The 16,737-nt window shown below is 38.0% G+C and overlaps 1 pseudogene; it reads left to right on the top strand.

Moving 5' to 3' along the window:
• Nucleotides 1-4,796: 4,796 nt before the first annotated feature.
• Nucleotides 4,797-16,737, top strand: part of LOC110328869 — a 37,841-nt pseudogene continuing 25,900 nt past the window's right edge.

Genomic DNA, 16,737 nt, shown 5'->3' with positions numbered 1-16,737 from the left:
TGAGGGGAGCCAACTTTCCCTAGCTGCCACTAGAAATGAAAAATTTCCTTTGGATCTTGGGGCCACTGGCTACCATGTCTAAGGACTTCTTAAAAGTAAAATGTGAAGTTTCAACATGGACATGTTTGCAGTGGTCATAGTTCTGTGTAACAAAGGCCCCTGGGCTTCAATCCTGTAGATATGCACTGCTAAGGAGGCAGAATTCATTAATGTGTTGCCTTGTAGAAATCTTAAGTGCAAAAGCACCCTTAAACTCAGTTCTCAGGTCTACTCTAGGGAACATAATACATGTCCATAATTTGGAAGTGAGCAGTGCATTAAACACTAAAATGAAACATTCTTATTCTAAATATATCCATGCTAGGCATTATTACTGAATGTGGGCTCAGTGAAAAGCATGTAGAAATTACTTGATGTAGATGTAAATGCTGCAGCAGTCATTAGTCATTAAGTTGCTTCATTTTCTGAGATCCAGTTTCCCTACCTGTGCAATATAAGATTTAACTCATATGTTAATACATATAATTATCATATTATGTATTATAATATTACTAATACATATATTAAAATAAAATGGAGATAGTGGGTTGTGAAACTTTATAGTATAGGCCTTTGACATTCATCTCCTTGGATTGAATTGTGCCTTCACCATTTACTCAAAGTCTAAACTTATACTTCCATATCTAAATTAGTGTTTTAGATTGTTATAAAAATTACCACAAGACTAAAATGATAGTAAACTATCATATAGTTTTGGCAGCTACAATTCAGAACAGTCACAGATTCACTATGGTATGTGGTCTCTGGGGCTCTGAAAAAGACTCTAATCACCTCATCTTGCTCTTGGTCATGATAGCTACCCCCAACTTTCATATTTTGTGGCAATAACCCTCAATATCTGCCTATACTTTTACATAGGATCATTTACCATGTCTCTACATCTCCTCTACATTCTAAGCACCCTAGGCAGTTCCTGTATGAATTCATCTTGTGTATTCTCTACTTGTATGAGAACACCCGCCGTGATGGATTTTAGAGCTACCCTACTACTATCTGATCTCATCTAATTTTTTCTATAAAGATCTTTTATCCCAGAAGCTCACACCCACAGGCACTGGAATTATAAATTCTATATATTTTTCTGGAGTTCATAGTTCAAACTACAATATCCCATAAGCCCCAGAACCAAACAATAATGCGTAATTGGGCTAATTTTTTTTGAGAATTCATAATAAGGACAAGCCTTTCTCTCTACATGAACATGATCATCATTTACTCAGATCCTTCCAGAACCATCTATAACATCTGTCTTTCTGTAAAAGCAGCATTGTCCCTAAGGCCAATATCCTCACCTTCCAGGTAATTACATGCACAGTTAGGGATTATTAAAAAGATTAAATTCAGTATGCCTAACCTGGGAAATGACACTTTCCAAATGCTTAATGAGCCCTGGCATTTATTTAAGCATTAGACTGAAGCACTTGAATGAGGTCTTGGTGGTTGGAAACAGTCATACATGAGCAAATCTCTAGGTATAATTTGAAATATATAAAATTCTGAATCTTATAGCTTAAAATAATAAATAGAGAGAGGTTCTACCTTAGCCATGAAGGATGTGTTCCAAGGACTGCAGTGGATGCCTGAAATCATGTAGGCATCCCTGAATTCTTTGCAGGATATTTTAGAGCCTACACTCTTATACTGTAGAGTATATTTCTAATTAAGAAAAATTCAAGTTCCTTGAATATAAGCACTATGATACTTTGAGAGCCAATTTAATAATGGAAGCATATACGTAACTAGTTGGTGTGAAATGAACACAGTGTGGATACAGTGCAGAAGGAAACAACTTATGTTCCTGGTGAGGAACCATGGAATGGTGCAGTAGTCCATGCTACTCATATGGTGTGTAACTGAAAACACAGAAATTACTCTGAACTATGGAAAGTGAAGCTTTCTTCAATTAACCAACAGTTCTAATTATCCCGTTTAACAAAAATGTTAACAATGAAATACTGGCAAAGCAAGTTAAGGCATCTTTATTAGGTCATGACTGTCATCTTAAAAGGTGCAGCAAGAAAACTTTCCGGCTAAAATAACTTGTGCACTTTTAGATAAATGCTTTACTACTATACCACTCTTTATGGAGAAGAAAAATCAGATATTTTTGTGGATTGCTAGCCCAGCACTGAGTGCAAAAGACATGAATTATATATGTTTAGATACATACATATGTATGTTCTGTTATTTAATTATTTATATCATCTATCAATGAATTTAAGCATACATTTAAGTTAGGATATATATTCTGTTATTTAATTATTGACTATATCCGTCGATGAATTTAAACACGCATTTTAATTAGGATGCGAACTGTCTTCAGTGCTCTCCATTAGGGCTTCCGGTACCTACAGCCTCATCTGTAGCATTTTGAAAACTTTGGCCACAGAGAAGAATTGGGTAACCCAAACCACTTTCAAAGTTATCCCAAGGGTACATAAGTAGGTTTGGTAGAGACATTCTTTCCAAAAGACAACTGTAAATAAAACCCCAGCCTCCACACACTTTCTGGGGAGAGTGTTGAAGATGGAAAAAAATCAGTTGAGGATAACACTTGAAAATTGAAGTGTTTCCCGCAGTGTCCTCAAGGCAATGGAGCAAGCAAAAACCCAGAAGTTGAAATAAATATCAGGATTGCAAGAGAGTTGGGACTAAAGCACATTAAAGTGAGCTATGTATGCTTTAAAAGGCTTACGAAAGAATCAGTCAGAAGTATGGTGGGAAAGATACGGCCAAGAATATTAAATGACTGCTGTGTTAATATAGGAAAATTGCCATGCCTAAGACAGGGTGGATGAAAGAGACGGAAGGCCCCTAAAGCTCTATGAAGAGGACTAGGAGGCAGACAAGAGCATTTTCATTCTTTCAGCAGAATGTTTCGAATGTCTTTGATGTGCTAGCTAACTAGTACAGCTTCTGCATGTAAGAAGGTCTCTGTAGAAGGCTGTTGGATGAATACAAATCATGAAACAAGATACTGTTCATCCGACTCAGAACAAACTTCCCTAACACAGATTTAAGAAATAAACAACTTCCAATCCTACTTTCACTATGTTATAAAAATGAAGTGTATTAAGACTCAGTCAGATCTCGATCCAAATCCTGGCTCTGATCATGTCTGGTGCAATGGGCTCTTTGGTTACATTCTATTTGTGTTCAGTGTCTTGGTGGGTTGCATCTTTCAATTAACTTAAAAATAATTGATGACACGAACAGGCCATTCTTTTTGAGTGTTTTCCCCTTATACTTTGTGTTGGTTAATTACTTGCCAATTTGATTAGGCTAACTGATTCTCAGGCACCTAGTGCAATTTTTTTGAGTGAGTTTGTGATGAAAATTTTAGACATGATTAGCAGTGGAATAGGTAATCTAAATAAAGATCTGCCCTTATCAATGGGGTGAAAATGATCCAATCCCTGGAGGAAACACATACACAATAAATTGGAGCAGGGGAAACTCCCTCCTTTAAGATCCTTCTGCCAATCTTCATCCCTCATCCTTGGAAATCTCAGTTCATTGGCCTTGGGACTCTGGAACTTATACCAGTGAGGGCTTGGTTCTCAGGGCTGGAATATGGATCATATGATAGCAGCAACCATAGTCCTCCAGTTGGTATGTATTATGTGACTTCATGGATCTTATAATTAGGTAAGGTTATTCCCTTAGTGAATCTCTGGATATATAAGCATCTCTCTATATTTAATTTCATATTTCTTGGGGGGGAAACTGACAATTTTACATTCTTCCTCTCTGTTTATTGTTTTCTGTGTCTCTCAAAACTTACTTCTCTTATGATTATCTTCATCAAGTCTTTGCAATTGAGCCTACTACGACTTTGGAATATACTCTCTTAGTCCATTCTCCTGCTGGTATCTAATCCTAAGCTGCTTCACCTGACACTTAGAAGGATTGTGCGCAGCCTCTATGCTTCAGTGCATGGAAACAATCATGGCAAGTGGACTTGCTCTGTTTATGATTCTCAGAATTCTAGAAAATAAGGCTTCCTGGGAAGTTATGGTTAAACAGGGTGGATGTTGCTTATGAGGGATGTATCTTGAAACCTGACCTATCATGCAGTGGGGGCATCAGGTAAAAATTTTCCTCCAGTGGGTTGTAGAGAAGACAGCGTTTGAGTAAAGAGTAGGCTATGGACTTACAGGGAGGAAATTAGTTCAGTTGATGAACTAATTTCTAGTGAGTGATATAGTGATATAGTTCTAGTGAGTGATAGAGAGTTTTAGAACCACAGGTCAGACGGTGACATGAGGTGTAGTGTCACAGGCGTGACTCAGAAAAGAATGTGCTTCTAATATCACATCCTTCTTGTTTTTTCTACTCTTCCCACAGAGACTTGGGCAATCAATCTTCTTCTCTTGACAGTTACAGTTGAATTTACAGTGGAGACAATGGAGCTCTGTGTAATGGGATTTATCTGTATGTCTTTCAGTTCCTTAGGTTATCAGGACTGGGTCTTGGGTCTGCCTTAGAATTATATCTGCCAAATAGTCAAACATGGACTTTTAAATCATCATCATCATCATCATCATCATCATCATCATCATCACCATCATCATCATCATCTCTTCCTTCTCCTCTTCCATTTTTCTTCTTCCTTCTTTTCTCTGGGTGCATAGTTTGTAAATATTTTCATGGCAGTCTCTCTGTCTCTCTGTCTCTCTGTCTCTCTCTGTCTATCTCTGTCTCTGTTTCTCTGTGTGTCTCTCTCTTTATGGGGGATGGTAAAGGCCAATATCGTGCGTCTTTCTCAGTTGCTTTCCACTTACGCTTTTGAGAAGATATTCTCTTTGAACCTGGAGCTTGCCAGTTTTGTTAAGCTTGTTGCCAATGAGCTTCAAGGCTCTGCCTATTTCTGCCTCCAAGTGCTTGGATTTCAAATGCTCATGCTTCATCCAGCTCTCGTGTGGTAAGCATGTTAATAACCATTTATTCTACTCCCTAACATGGACGGTTGAAGGGAGTAATAGAAACTGAATAGCTAGTACTTCTATAAAATGGAGCATCACAATATTCCCCAATAAGAATGGTACTTTAGTGCATGGCTTAATGAATATCAGTCAGAAGAGGCAATGTCAGCTAGTCACTTAGATCCTAGAAAAATATTAGTCAGAGTGACTAGGAGTACAAACATTGGTATTAGTCAGCCAGAATATGTCACTGTAATTTCTCTTGGGGCTAGCATCACATTCAAAGTCTTAGTTGTGCTTATGACACAACCTGTCCCTGAATTGAAAGTCCAGGGAATTTTGGTACATTCTTCTTCTAAGAGATAGCATCCTATATAGTCCTGACACGGCATGACACAACCCATTTAACTCTTGTTTCATCAGTTTTAGGAGACAACTTACAAGTGAGACCATTATTTAAGGAGTGTTTAGTAGAATGATATAAATTATTTACTAACTTAGAAGTGCCTATGGCCAGGTAATCATTGCTAAAGGCCAACTTAGGGAAAATGGTAAAATCTAATAGAAAGCCAAGTTTACCATAGTTAGGATTCTTTTCCTATCTAAGAAATGAAAGAGAGTTAATATCTGCCTTTTAAGTCCAGATAAAGATTGTCTTCTTTTGTTTGCCACACATTCTGAACTATATTCATCCATCTCTAAATCTCTTCCCATATCTTACTAGATTTTGCCAACTTGACACACGCTAGAGTTACCTGGAAAGGGGAACTTCAGATGAAGAACTACCTCCATCAGAATGGAATGTGAGCATCCCTGTGAATCATTTTCTTCATTAATTGATGATGCTGGAAGGTCAATCCCACTGTGGTTTGTGCCACTTCTGGAGAGGTGGTCCTGGGTAGTGTAAGAAAGCTCACTAAGTAAGCCTTGGTGACAAGTGAGCGAATAGCATTTTCTCATGTTCTCTGCTTCAGTTCCTGCCTTTAGGTTCCTCCCATGAGTGCCTCTTGCCTTTGTTTCCTTGGCCAGGGAAGTGTAACTTGTAAGCCACATAAAATCTTTCCCCCTTAAGTTGCTTTTTTGTTTGGCAGAGAAGCAAACTGAAGCATCCCCTCCATCACAGGTCAATCTCATCTTTTAGGACTTTCGCCTTTGGCACTTAGTCGTTTTGTACTAGTATTTATTAGTTGCCTAACATTCATAGTTTTCTACACAGGGCGTGTTGGAACTTGTACAGAAATCCAGATGGAGAATATGTATAACAGTCAAGGCATGGTATAAATTTTTGAAGGAGAATACCTCTAAACATAAAGTACAATGATAATCCCCAAAGATGATTCTAGTAATACATACATATATATATATATATATATATATATATATATATATATATATATATATAGTTATTACTGTGAGTTTATTAATGGGACAAGGCCAACTTATCAATGGCTATATCAAAGAGTTCCATTTTCACAGAAATTCTCAAGTTCTTATTTATTACTTGGAAGGGGTTAGCATCATCTTGCCTTTCAGGCAGGAGAAGCTGTCAATGGATCCAGTCTTATACAGAACTCTTGTGGTTTGTCATAGCTGTTCAGAATCAAGAAGAAGATGATCATGCCCCATTCAGAAGAAAGAGCAATATGAGAGACTACGTTTGTGAAAAAGTATCTAGCTGGAAGTCCTGAGTACATTTAGTATAATAGACATGCTCAGAATGAAGAATAAACACTGTCATGAAATCTGTTTTCTCCTAAGTCAAAATGAGTTAGGTTTATCTCTCAAAAGAAAACATAATATTGTTTATTTAGCTTACCTAGTAAGTAGACAAGTTAGTATAAGAAATTTGCAATCTTTTAAATTAGAGGTATTTATGAACTTAAAAGCTATAGTATGTAAATTAAATTCACAAGTATAAATCAGAAAGGATCCCTGAAGTTCCCATTTTTTACAGTAGAGAATTAAAGGGATTATAATATCGATTTTAAAGTAAGTATAGAGGTTGGAGAGATGTCACACTACTGTGTTTTTTCTGTTTATATTAACTGAACTAAAGAGACTGTGTTTAATGGAAATATTTGATGAGTTTCATTTTTAGTAATATAATTGGTGTGAAAAATTCAAATTTCTATAAAAACTTCAAGGTTATTGCTTATGATTCCTCAGGTAACATATTTCTATTTTGATATGAAAATGACATATATGTGTTACGTTATTTCTCTAGTTATCTGTGCATTATTGTCTATTTAGTTTTCAAAAATAATTCTTAATGGTTTTACTAGATCATCTTTTTATTCAAAGTTCATTTTAGTAGCTAGAACCAGGGGAAAAAACAACCAAATATTCTGCCCATTTATATGTGAGTTTTACTAGAAGTTGAATGAAAATGGACATCTAATTAGAACTTCTTTATACAATAGCATAAATAATGTGGCTTAGCTTTGTTTGTGAAGAAATGTGTTGAAATATGACCTCATGGTGACAAAACTGCTGGGCTGCAGGATGCCATGATTGTATCACTTTGGGCAGAAGTCTGGTAAAGAAGTGTGAAAGGCCCTGGGTTTCATTTTATACTAAATCAGTACAGGGGTATTTGGCTTGGCTTAGAACAGGAGTCATGTTCTATATGGAGTTAGAAAGTTCACTTACCTCTTACAGTGGTTTGCTTTTGATCCTGCAAAGATGGTATTGCTACAGATCTATGGAGATAGGATTGTGGACTGTGGGACATGGCGATCATTTCTCCCAACTATTTCTGAACTGCTTGATCCTCATATCTTCCACACCAATGGAGACATCCCCAAGTTTCAATGTCCTGAAGTGACTAGAGATAATAAAAGTTAATTGTGCTATGAACTCCTATGATGTGAACACATGTGCTTTGAAGGACAGTTGTAAACTGGTGATTTTCATCTTCCATTTGTGTTTTTTTGAAAAATAGTTTTCTTTTTTTCTTTTTTTTATTATTGTTTTTTTTCTTTTTTAGTTTTCTTTTAAAAAAAAACCTACAGAAACATTTATAAACATCTCTTCTATCAGGAAGCTATATGGAGTCAATTTGGTTTTAGCTTGCACCGCAGATGGCAGGTTGCTAACTAAAGCCTTGTGCTCACTACAAATGTGCACAGACAGGGTAGTAGACTTGTAACAGATACCTTCCTTGTTTGCCTGCATATGCAGTTTCCATTGATTTTTCAAATTTGGAGTCTAAAGTGAATTCTCCAAGCCGGGTGATAGAGCTAAGTTCAATGCTACTTTCATCACATGTCATTGCAAGCTAGACTGTAGTTGGCTAATTTAAATTTTATGCTTCCAATCAAAATTGCATGGTAGAAATGAACTCATCCTAATAGGTAAATCCATTAGAGCAAGATATTGAGCAGGCATCTTCACCTTGTCAAAAGTAACATATCTTCCTTCTCCAGGTGAATGAATATGTGCGACAGCTAAACATGAGTCTCCTTATTCCTCAGTATGTTATTGATGAACCTGTTATTGATGAACCTGTGAAGAGTCCAGAAAGCAAGAAGCTACACTGAAAACCAGTGTAGTTCAATACCGAAGAAGTCAGGATCCCAAGGTGACTACTCAGATGCTTCTCATGAGGACTAAGGGTGTTCTTTCCATACACTGTGGCTACAAAACCCACTGCACAGCAGTGTATGTGGAAAAGCCGATGAGTAATTTTAAAGACAAACGTTTAGAGACTAAAAGATACCTTTGTTTATAAATCTATTTACAATGTCTTTTCTCTTTCTACCCTTTCAATCTGTATTTTTCTTTCTTCTCTCACACTTGACCATTCATTTTTATTGTTGTGGTTATTTGAAAATCTCCTTGCTTTCTAAACACCTTGAGTTTCTTTTCTTTTTCATGCAAAGGAGAAGACGTCCCTTATACCAGGAGTCACAATGAGAGACTATTCTAAGCACATTAGCTATTTTGTGTTGGCGATTATCTTGAATGTTTTTAGACATTTGTTTTAAAAAATTGGTGGTGAACTGACCCTAAAAATTTTACTCTTTTCAAGGTTTTCCCCACCGAAAAGATCAGCAATTTGTCTAAAATTGAGAGTTGAGAATTTTTTTTTATGGATTCAGCTAACTTTATACAGTAATGGATTATATATTGTGACTGTTTTTCTGTCCTAAAACAAAGTGGGATAAGTTGCCTCATCAAATCCCACAACCAACCAACCAACCAACCAAAACAAAATGTTAACAAAAAACTCCACTTACTCTATTTAAGTTTTAGACTGCACAGAGAAAAGGGTACAACTTTTGAAGTTGAAATGGGATATGAGTCCAAGAACCAGGAACAAAAGATAATATTTAGTGGATTAAAAAAAATAGGAAGTAGACTGGAAAAAGTCAAGATGATATGCTAATATATTTACATTTTGTTTGCCATTATAGTTGGGAGTCCCAGGAACGTATTTTAAACATACGAGAAAACATGTTTTGCACATACTGTTTTATTTACAAAGCTCTCTTACGGAACTTCTTGAATAGCATCTCTATGTGTTATACGAGAGAAGGTGGTTGTAGTGAGAGAGCGCTGAGTTCTTGATTCAGACAAAATAGATTGAAGGGAACCTCTGCCTTGGCAGAACCCAGCTTGAAAATCTTCCAAGCCCTGCATCAGTAATGTCAGGAAGAACAGTCATTGTGAGTGTTTACGGTTGTCACCACTGGCATGTCCTTTATCTAACAGCGGTCGAGTGTGATAGATACAACACAGCTGTACCACAGCGGGCAGCCATGGCTGTCAGTCAGAGTACCTGCCTCAAGGTGTATGTACTTTGACTGAATGTCACTGCAACAGAATAGAGGCTGAGGAGCACAGAGGTGTGGTTCTGCCTAGGAGCTAGACCCTAGTTCCCATAGTCTTCCTTTCCCAATGAAGTAGTGAAGGGCACAATGCAGAGCTCATACTCTAAATCATTCTTCATTCATCTTTTTACTTGATGCTTGTTATTTGTTGAGTGGCTGTATGAAACCTTTACATGAAAACTACAAACCAGAGCGGAGGCCATTAGAATACTCAGAGGCCATATTTCTTCTTTATAATAACCAAGTTTCATGTACATGTATATGTATGTGGATATGTATGTGACACTGACCTTGATTATGCTCAGGAGGAAAAGGTCCTCTTCTGCAGGTGATACCTAGAGCCTTGGGTATCCTGGAGGAGAGGTTCCCGAAATGAAGGGGGGCTATCACTCAGTGCAGAGGATTCACAGTATTCTAAGGGGGAACCTGTGTCCTGGGTTGTATAGATGCAGGACACTGAAAAGGGTAGAAGAGTTGGCTTATTTATACAGGTTTTTGAGGTGGTAGAGCTTGTTTGTGTTTTACTTCAAGTGTGAATGCTTGAGGGAATAAGACATAATAACAATCAGGTAAGCTAATAAGGTTGGAGGGGAGATGGGAAGGCATTATATAGTGCCTGCCGGGTTCTGGGCTAAGTAGTTTTTTGCCCATTATCTGCTAGTAATTTTCAGTGGAGGTTCAAGTTTCCACCACGTAGCACCTGGAGCACAGAGTCTTGGCAGTGAGGGCCAAACATGCAGAAACTCACCTTTTTTATTGCTGTTATCAGGTAGTTGTGAATGATGTTAGTGTCTGACTTTTACTATTAACAAAAGGCAAGAGTTAAAATTTTTGCTCAGCAAGATTTTGAGTTAATGATAAGTAATTAGGTGTTTACCTTCTTTATTATGAACAGAACTGGGGATATGAGTTATTACTACACACCATATCCACAGAGGATTCTCACCCAATCAGGGTGTAATCATATTCACACTGTTAGTTTGATCTATTCAGTAGTTATTGTTAAAGAAGGCATGAGTGTTTACTTGTATAAATATCAATGTTTTGAGAAGTTTACTCTCTCCACTGAGTATTGAAAACAACATTAGTAGTGCTTATGTGTTTCAAACTAGATCCACACAATCATCAATGATTTATATGTTTAAACATGTGGGTATCTGAGTTGCAGTTACCAAACTCAAGAGTATGGGATTTAGAAAATATAATCAAGAATGAGAACTTATAAAAATAAATATCTAAGAGCAAAATCAACAAAGCTATTGTAAATAGAACCCTGTAGGTGGATGAATGACTAGAATATTGGCATTTGAGTCACCTTATTAAATATGGACATATTCATGATCTGAGTGTACAGTAAAGAGCCCGTTTCTCCTCATGCATAAGCTATTCCTTGAGAGTCAAGAGCACATGGATGCGCTGTTCTCTGTATTCATGTCTCTTTTCCCCAAATTCCCATGAACCCCTAAGTTGTTATATGGACTATATGGATGTTTACAAAAGAATAGAATGTGTTTTGTGTTTGGAAATGCTATATGGCACCCCTTCAAAACTTTGAATTTCATCCTTGTAAGTGGAGACACACTGAAGGGCCCAGGGCCAAGTCCTGTAGGGTCAGATCATGACTTTTAATGAGCCAAGGTCAGGCCACAAAGACTATTTCCTTTTCAGGACTCCATGCTATCTTTTGTCAATGTAGTACGCTGTTGGAAACCATACAATCCTGTTCTCCACATAGGAAGACCTTGAAGTACAGAGGTCTAAGAAGTATTTTCCCTAGAATTGCTTATTGATGCAACATGGCCTCCTGCTGTCCCCAGTTTCCTAGCAGCAAAAGCCAGGGCACATCACATCCACCATGCTCCTTCAGTTTCTGCTATCATCTTGGCCTGCTGTACCTCTGCTGTTGTAGAAGACATGGCTCCTAGGATTTGGATTATGAAGAAAACACTCTGTAAATGAAAATGAACTAGAGTTGATGTTCATGAGTCAGCTTCCTTCTGACCTGATCCAGAGCCACAATGGCTCTAGTTCTTGTCTTTCGTAGCTATCTAACCTCCTATTATCCTTATACTCAGAAAATCGTCCAGCTGCCTGACTGTGCTGGGCAGATCCTTCCTCTCTAACCTATCTTTGCTGAGGACCCTGTTGGGAGCAGGTCCTGTTCAGCAGCAGGAAAAACAATGAATAATCCATTGGCTTTAGACTGAGTATTGATCTCTAAAAGGCTATGCCACATCCTAAGAATGTGAAGAAGTGATTACATTTAATGCAACACAAGCTTGCTTGTCCATGTTTATAAATGAACCATTATGACACAAATTGCCTTGAAAACATCATGGCACCAGGTTGTGGTGTTGGTATCTTTGTGGAGGCTGTCATCAATTATGTGTGCAGATTACCAACTGAACCAAGGTCATTCCTGCTCACCAATTCTGTCAGATTATTTTCAGCCAGGAGAGTTACTTCCAAATGTAGGCTAGTTCAGGAACAAGATGTCCTCTTAGGGGCTCATCTCTGAGGTGGGAACTATTTGAATTAACTTAGTTATTTATTCATGGATTTTCCAAAGCACTGAGAGAGTGGTTGAAAATTTTCTTCTCAAAAATGCATGAATTTAGCTTTATTAGTTGTTATCTGCACCTCCAGTGTTAGTTGGAATAACTCAGAATGGTCTTGAGTTCTTGATCTCAGAAAACAAAGTTTTGTAGTTCATCTGCCAAAGGCAATTTACTGCCTTTGGGGCTTTGGAGGCATCCAGTGAAGGTCAGAACACCAATTCTCACCCCAGCATCTCTCTTCAGATATCATCTCTACCTCCAGTGATGGAATGGTATTTATAGCTCTTTGTAAATTAAGGTGTTTGTTAAAATTAACTTGGATGAGGAAGTCATTATCCAAGGGAACAACACTGAAGGAAAAATAAAAACAGAAGCAAAGAGCAGTCTCTTCTTAGGGTCAGAATGAAAGCAGATGCTCAAATATGGGTAAGGATGGTGGGGATTTGTTTGGCTGTAGAGGTTGTGAGAAATATCATCAGAGGTCATTTCAGAATGTTGAGCTCGGATATAGAAGCCTCCTCAGTGACCTTGAGAGGAGGAATCAGGTCGGACATCCTTGTACGTGCCTCCTCTGAACAGAAGAAGAGCTCTGTGTTTCCAAAGGAAAAAAACAGCCAACATACTGGCTGAAACTCAGGCAGAACACAAGTAGAGTCAAGAGGGCAGTTTTTCAACAGCCTTGAATGGGTTAGAAGAGTCAGGCATAGGTATGACATAAATATCTTTGAAGACTCAGAAAGGAGTAACCCTTAAAGGTAGTCACAAAGCCTGCAGGATCAAAGAAGTAGCTGTAGTCAGAAAAGACAGATCTCTAGGTACACTGCTTACCTTTTTATTACAGGTATGAGAAGCAGGGTTCCCAAGTTTCTTCGTCCTTTTTGGTGACCTGTGATCCATGGTTCATGGATTCTTATCTAGGAGCCCCACTGTACTGTGTACATCTGCCAATGTGAGAGTAATAGAGGATAGAAAAAGGGGGATGTTATTAAAGAAAAAGTGTCTGATTTTCTTTCCTATATTCTGAAAATCTTTAAGTGAAAGAAAGCTAGGAACATCTCTTTACCAAATGACCCTAAGGCTGGCTGGATAATGTTGGTCCTTCTCTGACCAGTGACTGGTTTCATAAGCATGAGTAAGAGCCTCCTCTCCATCGAAGATTCCTGGAGCATCTAAGTTTCTGTAAGCTTCTGAGGCAAATGACAGGTATGTCCATACACTTTGGGCTTTGTAGATGTCCCTAAAAGGAAAGATGGTGACTAGAATTTCCCTAAAATTCTACAGTTCAGGCTTCTGTATTATTTCTCACTTTCCAGACTCAGTATCTGAGGTCTATGATCTTTAGTCCCATCCTTGTATGACCCCAAGAATTGTGGAAATACTTGTCTTAACTTCACATGAAGTGATGTAATCTGTGTATTCCTGAGTCAGAAAATTTGTCATTATGAAAATGTGTCATTATTCACTGAAACCCAAAGTCAGATGAAGCATCAACACAAAGGCATGCCACATCTGCTTCATTATTAACAAAGAAAGGATAATTCAGATTCACAATGCAGTCTATGAGCAGAGTGAATCTGAAGTTTGAATTTAATGTCAGCTATACAGTCTGCACTGAGTTGCACTAGCCTCATGTTTCAGTCCTCAGAAGCAGTCCAATATGGTCTTGTGACCTCATGACCTCTTTCTTCCCTCCCTCCCTCCCTCCCTCCCTCCCTCCCTTCCTTCCTTCCCTGCTAATCCTTGCAAATGATCTACAAGGAAAGAGGCTCACCAAATAGGATTTCAAGATAAGACAATTTCCTTTTTCCCTTAGGTTCTCCAGTATGGCATGGAAACACAGGTATTCTTACTGCTGCATAGATTAGAGGAATTCATCCTGTACCTTATTCAGGAGTAACATACAGTTTTGGAGGAGAGGTGTTTCCTGTTTCCCAGACGTCGTCATGATCACTGGGTACCACAAGTATGGGTGGGCATCTTAGTGGGAGAAACCAGTAGAAGCTTCTGAAATTACTCAGTAGAGGGTTTGGGAAGCTCTCTCTGGAAGACACAGAGTAGAGATGAAAATAGAAGAAAAATTTGAGAAATATTTTAAAACCATCTTGCTAACTACCATGAAATGTTGCGCTTTCTATTCTCTTTCTGGTGGTGCATTCTAGGGATGAGCGTGAGAGGGCTCCAGATAGACGCCAATGGGAAGGCAACACCTTGATAGTCACACAATCCTGTAGGTGACAGTCGCTACCTTGACTACCACCAGCACAATTATTTTCAACTCCAAGATGCTCATATTCAGCTGTTTTCTCCCATGATCTCTTCAGGCTCACACCCCCAGCAAATCTTGTGTCCCAGTTTGAACCACCAAACTTTCTAAACAATTGTGACTCACTGGTTCATGGTGTGATTAATTTATTTTTTCTTTTTGTCTGGCATTTGAATCCACTCCCTCTAGGAGTTACAGCAATGATAGAAGATAAATGAAACCGTGTTTATTACAACTCACTCTCCATAAATCATCTTGCCCTTGGTGAATGGAAAAGTGGCTATTTGTGAAGCAGTAAACTGAATGTGCTCAGCACATACAGGAGCAGATGCCAATGACTATGGAATTGATGTAATGTTTCACAAAAGGTTGTTCTAACAAAATTTAAATCCCCCCTCCCCAGTTGCTTCAAAATGTTGTGACTTAGAACTTATACAGGAATGAAAGAGGATAGTTTTGAGAGGCTGAATGTCAATGTGCCAGCCATCAGAAGCAAGTCCAGGGGACCCTGAACATATTCCTCAGGACCAAAGGAGATGTGGTGATCATCACACAGGACTGAGCCTGAGTGGAGAAATGGTGGGTAGAATTCTCTGGAAGGAGTCATTTCCATTAGGATCTCCAAGGAAGTTTCCATTAGGACATGGTTAAATCCCCCAGGAATCTGAAAATAGACCCATGAGCCAAACTTGGAAATTTACATATTAGGTAGACAAGAGTTTGTGGCTGACTATGATAGTTCAGTCAAAGGATTCCAAGTTCTTTCTACCCCAGAATACCTTCCATACCATCTTGTTCTTTCTTTCAGACATTTCCTCTTTAGTGGAGAAGGATAGGGTGAGATCTCTTCAAGGGCAAATAAATCCTATTTATTAAGAGTTGTTAAGCTACATTAGCAAGTTAATGTTTTTTATATAAATAAGTCATATTAATATCTTACCATTTAAGTCCCCTTTCTGTATCAATATCTGTGACCAGCTTTGTTCAAATGTACTTCATCCTTATATAAGTATTATTAAGAAAATTAGAAGACTAACCATAACTCTGCTTTCTCCTGTTACTAGGAAAGAATCTCAAAACGTAAATGTTGAGATTGAAATTGTTATTACAATGAAAAAATACTTTAAAGTTAAAAATATTTGATTTTTCCATATTTGATACAAGTAAAATGTTCATTATGGGTTGTTTTCTGATAGTGATTTTACTATCATACAGGATTATAAGAAGGAACTATAAGTGGACTATGTTAACAAATGCAAAGGTGATGCCCCACAGTGTTGGAAGTTAGAAAGTCTGAAATCAAGGTGTGGGCAGAGTTTGTTCCTCAGGCCCTGAGTGAAGGATTGTTTCCAATTTTCTCTCTTTGGCCTATGGATGACTGACTTCTTTTGTTTTTCTTTTTTTACAGCTAGATTTGTCTTTTTCCTCATATTTTGTGTTTTCATAAGGACACAAAGTATTCCATGAGTGTTCTCTTTAATGACCTCATTTTAACTCGATCACCTGTAAAGCTTTATTTCTAAATAAAGTTACAGGTGCTAGAAGCTAGGAGTTATGCTCTTTTGAGCGGATACACTTAGCCCGTTTGGTGAATTTCCATAATGGTATTTAATGGAGAAAAAGCAGTGTATTCCTTCATCAAGTAGGTGATAGTCTTCATTTTAGAAGATTAATGAAAGGATAGGCATTGGTTTTTGACATAAGTAGGAAAGACTAAAGACACTGCTGGAAGGTTCTAGAGCAGGAGTGCCTCAGGCTGAAAGGACATCCTTGCCAACACATGTAGTCGGTAGTGAATGTCTGTGGAAAAGGGTTTTATCACCAGGAAGAATGTTACAATGCAGCCACAAGGACATTAGATACCAACTTAACCTTCTTCATGGGGTGATGGGCTATTGATCCCATTGGTAAGTGTCCAGTGGAGAGGGTTATTATAGTTAATTTTGGAGGGAGAGCTGCTTTGTATCTGTTTTCCTGAGTATTCAGTAATAAAAAGTGGCATTAGATTTCAATTGTAATTAAACTATAATTAGATCATTTCCCATACCTTCTCTTCCCACTTGCACTTTCCAAACAGTCCCCCTTCCCAAATTCACAGC

Source organism: Mus pahari, chromosome 11, assembly GCF_900095145.1.
Source record: "Mus pahari chromosome 11, PAHARI_EIJ_v1.1, whole genome shotgun sequence".
Taxonomy (NCBI): domain Eukaryota; kingdom Metazoa; phylum Chordata; class Mammalia; order Rodentia; family Muridae; genus Mus; species Mus pahari.
This window is presented reverse-complemented; position numbering and strand designations above follow the sequence as displayed.